Consider the following 6,308-nt stretch of genomic DNA (forward strand, 5'->3'; position numbering starts at 1 on the left):
TTTTATCATAAATGGGTGTTGAATTTTGTCAAAAGCTTTTTCTGCATCCATTGAGATGATCAGATGGTTTTTCTTCTTCAGTTTGTTAATATGGTGTATCACATTGATTGATTTGCATATACTGAAGAATCTTTGCATCCCTGGGATAAATCCCACTTGATCATGGTGTATGATCATTTCAATGTGTTGCTGGATTCTGTTTGCTAGTATTTTGTTGAGGATTTCTGCATCTATATTCATCATCAGTGATATTGTCTGAAATTATCCTTTTTTGTAGTATCTTTGTCTGGTTTTGGTATCAGGGTGATGGTGGCCTCATAGAATGAGTTTGGGAGTGTTCCTTCCTCTGCAATTTTTTGGAAGAGATTGAGAAGGATAGGTGCTATCTCTTCTCTAAATGTTTCATAGAATTCACCTGTGAAGCCATCTGGTCCTGGACTTTTGTTTGTTGGAAAATTTTTAATCACAATTTCAATTTCATTACTTGTGATTGGTCTGTTCATATTTTCTATTTCTTCCTGGTTCAATCTTGGAAGGTTATACCTTTTTAAGAATTTGTCCATTTCTTCCAGGTTGTCCATTTTATTGGCATAGAGTTGCTCGTAGTAGTCTCTTATGATGCTTTGTATTTCTGCGGTGTCCGTTGTAACTTCTCCTTTTGCATATCTAATTGTATTGATTTGAGTCCTCTCCCTCTTTTTCTTGATGAGTCTGGCTAAAGGTTTATCAATTTTTGTTTATCTTTTCAAAGAACCAGCTTTTATTTTTATTGATCTCTGCTATTGTTTTCTTTGCTTCTATTTCATTTATTTGTGCTCTATCTTTATGATTTCTTTCCTTCTACTAACTTTGGGTTTTGTTTGTTGTTCTTTCTCTAGTTCCTTTAGGTATAAGGTTAGATTGTTTATTTGAGTTGTTTCTTGTTTCTTGAGGTAGGCTTGTATTGCTATAAACTTCCCTCTAAGAACTGCTTTTGCTGCATCCTATAGGTTTTGGATTGTCGTGTTTTCATTGTCATTTGTCTCTAGGTATTTTTTGATTTCCTCTTTGATTTCTTCAGTGATCTCTTGGTTATTTAGTAATGTATTGTTTAGCGTCTATGTGTTTGTGTTTTTTTCGTTTTTTTCCATGTAATTGATTTCTAATCTCATAGCATTGTGGTCAGAAAAGATGCTTGATATTATTTCAATTTTCTTAAATTTACTGAGGCTTGATTTGTGACCCAAAATTGATCTATCCTGGAGAATGTTCCATGTGCACTTGAGAAGAAAGTGTAGTCTGCTCTCTTGGGGTGGAATTTCCTATAAATATCAATTAAATCTATCTGGTCTATTGTGTCATTTAAAGCTTGTGTTTCCTTATTAATTTTCTGTTTGGATGATATGTCCATTGGTGTGAGTGAGGTGTTAAAGTCCCCCACTATTATTGTGTTACTGTCAATTTCCTCTTTTATAGCTGTTACCAGTTACCTTATGTATTATGGTGCTCCTATGTTGCATGCATAAATATTTATAATTGTTATATCTTCTTCTTGGATTGATCCCTTCATAATTATGTAGTGTCCTTCCTTGTCTCTTGTAACATTCTTTATTTTAAAGTCTATTTTATCTGAGTATTGCTACTCCTGCTTTCTTTATATTTCCATTTGCATGGAATATCTTTTTCCATTCCCTCACTTTCAGTCTGTATGTGTCCCTAGGTCTGAAGTGTGTCTCTTGTTGACAGCATATATATGGGTCTTGTTTTTCTATCCATTCAGTGAGTCTGTGTCTTTTGGTTGGAGCATTTAATCCATTCATGTTTAAGGTAATTATCTATATGTATGTTCCTATTACCATTTTCTTAATTTTGGGGGGTTTGTTTTTGTAGGTCCTTTTCTTCTCTTAGTTTCCCACTTCGAGAAGTTCCTTTAGCATTTGTTGTAGAGCTGGTTTGGTGGTGCTGAATTTTCTTAGCTTTTGCTTGTGTGTAAAGCTTTTGATTTCTCCGTCGAATCTGAATGGGATCCTTGCCAGGTAGAGTAATCTTGGTTGTAGTTTCTTCCCTTTCATCACTTTAAATATATCATGCCACTCCCTTCTGCCTTGTAGAGTTTCTGCTGTCTCTCTCTTCTCCTTCTGGGCCACTATAATGCGAATATTGTTGTGTTTAATGTTGTCCCAGAGGTCTCTTAGGCTGTCTTCATTTCTTTTCATTCTTTTTTCTTTATTCTGTTCCATAGAAGTGAATTCCACCATTCTATCTTCCAGGTCACTTACCCGTTTTCCTGCCTCAGTTATTCTGCTATTGATTCCTTCTAGTGTATTTTTCATTTCAGTTATTGTACTGTTCATTTCTGTTTGTTTGTTCTTTAATTCTTCTAGGTCCTTGTTAAACATTTCTTGCATCTTCTCGATCTTTGCCTCCATTCTTTTTCCGAGGTCCTGGATCATCTTCACTATCATTATTCTGAATTCTTTTTCTGGAAGGTTGCCTATCTCCACTTCATTTAGTTGTTTTTCTGGGGTTTTATCTTGTTCCTTCATCTGGTACATAGCCCTCTGCCTTTTCATCTTGTCTATCTTTCTGTGAATGTGGTTTATGTTCCACAGGCAGGACTGTAGTTCTCCTTGCTTCTGCTGTCTGCCCTCTGATGGATGAGGCTATCTAACAGGTTTGTGCAAGTTTCCTGATGGGAGGGACCGGTGGTGGATAGAGCTGGCTGTTGCTCTGGTGGGCAGAGATCAGTAAAACTTTAATCAGCTTGTCTGCTGATGGGTGGGGCTGGGTTCCCCCCCCCCCCCCGCCTTGGTTATTAGCCTGAGGCGACCCAACACTGGAGCCTACTAGGGCTCTTTGGTGGGGCTAATGGCGGACTCTGGGAGGGCTGATGCCAAGGAGTACTTCCCAGGACTTCTGCTGCCAGTTTCCCTGTCCTCACAGTGAGACACAGCCACCCTCTGCCTCTGCAGGAGACCCTCCAACACTAGCAGGTAGGTCTGGTTCAGTCTCCTATGAGGTCACTGCTCCTTCCCCTGGGTCCCAATGTGCACACTACTTTGTGTGTGTCCTCCAAGAGTGGAGACTCTGTTTCCCCCAGTCCTGTCGAAGTCCTGCAATCAAATCCAACTAGCCTTCAAAGTCTGATTCTCTAGGAATTCCTCCTCTCGTTGCCAGACCCCCAGGTTGGGAAGCCTGCTGTGGGGCTCAGAACCTTCAATCCAGTGGGTGAACTTCTGTGGTATAAGTGTTCTCCAGTTTGTGATTCACCCACCCAGCAGTTATGCGGTTTGATTTTATTGTGATTGCCCCCCTCCTACCATCTCATTGTGGCTTCTCCTTTGTCTTTGCATGTGGGGCATCTTTTTTGATGAGTTCCAGTGTCTTCCCATCGATGATTGTTCAGCAGTTAGTTGTGATTCCGGTGCTCTCGCAAGAGGGAGTGAGCGCACGTCCTTCTACTCCGCCATCTTGAACCAATCTGAGAACTGAAATCTTAGCAATCTTGATTCCTCTGGTCCATGAACAAGATACAGCTCCAATTAATTAGATGTTCTTTGATTTTTCTCAATGATTTATAGCTTTCAACATACAAATCTTACACATATTTTGTTAGATTTATCCCTATGCATTTTATATTTTAATTCAATTTTAATGATACTTTTTATTAATTTCCATTTTAATTTTCCATTATCAGTATAGAAAAATACAATTGATTTTTGTGTATTGACCCTTTACCCTATGACCTTTCTAAACTCACATCTTAGTGAATGCAATGTTGAACAGGAGTAATTAAAGCATACACTTTGCACTGTCTCCAACTCTTGGGTGAAGGCATTTGGTCTTTCACCATTAAGTTAGTTATGAGCTGTAGGCTTTTATAGTTATGCTCTTTATCAACTTGAGGAAATTCCCTTCTGTTCCACATTTGCTAAGAGTTCCTTCATGATGGCTGTTGACTTTTTCAAATGTCTTTACTACATCTATTGACATGATCATATTTTTTTCCTTTTTAGCTTGTTGATATGGTGATTTACATTAATTGATTTTTTTGAATGTTCAACTAACCTAGCTGTTTGTAAAGACCCCCCACCATATAAACTTACTCTCTATATATTCAGCCAAATTTTGCACAAGGTGCAATCACAAACCCTAAACTGTGGGACCTCACTATCCTGACACTCATCCTTTGACCCACAATCCTCTTTTCCCTTCACCTATCTGGATCCCTGTGTACCTTCAAGGTCCAGTTCAATTCCACCTCCTCCATGAGCCTTTTTCCAGTTATCTAAGTTCTCTCTCCATGGGCCAATCATTTGAAGATGAGCACTCTTCCAAATTTTTATTATCAAGAAGCAATATCAAGAAGAGGGAGAAATTGCTGGGGGTCAGCAAATGGAGATAAGAGTCAGTGGAGGAGAGTAGGGTAGCATAATATTTGAGTATCACAACTGGTATTTTTCTCCTAGCACAATAACACAGGGAATTTCTAGTTCTAGTTCTGGGGAGATTCCAGTCATGTTATGCTCATAGATAATCCTCCTCCCACCCTTACTCTTCTTGGAGCAATTCTGAAAGACTGTGCTCATTTTTTTTTTTTTTTTTGGTGGAACTGCAAAGATAAAGAGAGCCTCCTGTTTCTCTGAAAATACTTTGTAAAAATATGAATAAAATAAAGATAAAATGTTGCATATATTTATACAATAAATGCTCAGCAGTACCTTGTATGAAACATTGTGTTAACCTTTGTAGGGGATACAAAGATAAGATCTGTTTGACATCTCTGAATTTAAATTACACATAATGCAATTTATGTATACTTATGTTTACTTATTATTTCTTGTGTTGAAATCTCTATTCTTTTGTAGTCCCCCACCCCAGAAACACACACTCAGCTTCCTTCTACCCATGGAAAAGTGCTATTCAATATACAAATACTAAAATATATGATCACATAAAAACATTATTAACATCAATTTAGCACTACTATTTTGCATAGGTTTACACAACCAGTTTCATTATCAAACAATTGTGAAATATAATCCTTAATTTTTAAAAATAATTTTGAATATTTTGTCATAATCTTTGACTAGAAAACCCATTTAAAACATAGCAAACTGGTTTTAATAAAAATTAAAAATGAAAAGCACCTTGTTTAAAGCCAGCTTTTAGAATTAAAACCATATGGGAGCTCTGAACGGTGCAGCTTTTGGCTCTGTCAGGATTTCTGTGATGAAACTGGCACCTGTTTTCATGGAAGTATTTTGCCACCTATGCTGTGGGACATTTGCAGCTTTGGCCTTAATAACTGTCTCCAGCTGATTATTAAATTACCTGGGTAAGGAACTGCAAACTGTTAAATATTTCTTTTTGAAATTTGTCTTAGTGTGGCAGACATAGTACAGAGTAACTGCAGAAATTGCCAAATGTTGGATTAGCACTACCCCCCTCAGATCAGAATCTTAAGACACAACAGTAAAACTTTGGTGATTTCCATGATCCAAGATGAAAAACAAAGAAGAAAGTCTGATACTGTAAATGATAGTGGGGATTTTTCTCCTTTATATTAAAACTCAGCTAATTAAAGTTCAGCTGGAATTTACAGTACTCAGTGGTCAAAATCAAATGTATGACTTGAACTACAAGTCAACTGCATTAAGAGTAATAGACCAGGATACTTGATGAATCCTAGTTTTACATGTTACCCATTATCAAATTCTGTGAGCAAGTCTGAATTCTACCTTGAATAATTCAGGAACCATCTTCATGAGAAAGTCTGTGTGAATAGACTTTCTTCTATCTTCTGAAATTCTGATTTTCTGCTATGTTTTTCTAGCTAAGCCTTGTCAACCTAAAGTAAATAATTTATTAGTTCTAGTAAAGATATGATGGTAAAAGAAGAAACAACATAGAACCGTTTATAAAAGGAATGCTTCAAAAGTCTGCAGCTATGTAGAGTCTTCTTCAGTGCCTATTTATAAGTCATCAAAGAAAACCAGTAGAGACAGTTCAGAGTATTTGAGCTGAGCGGTAATATAGGAATTACCCAAGGGAAGAGGAATACCTTGTTCACCCTTTGCCAGCTCCTGCAGAGCCATGCCACACTGAGGAGGAAATACTCTCCACAAACACAAAGAAGTCTTCTCTCAAAGGGACAACCTTTGATCCCTTCCTGTAAGGTGTGTTTGTAAGGTGTGTTTGCTGTATTATTTAAGAATATTCAATTCTCCTATGAAAGACAAGAAAAGCAAATGGAATCAATGAAACTCATGAGAAACATTAAATATATATAGTAAGTATAAAAGTAGCTGTGAGACACAGGAGAAACT

The sequence above is a fragment of the Physeter macrocephalus genome, chromosome 5 (assembly GCF_002837175.3).
Source record: "Physeter macrocephalus isolate SW-GA chromosome 5, ASM283717v5, whole genome shotgun sequence".
In the NCBI taxonomy this organism is placed as follows: Eukaryota; Metazoa; Chordata; class Mammalia; order Artiodactyla; family Physeteridae; genus Physeter; species Physeter macrocephalus.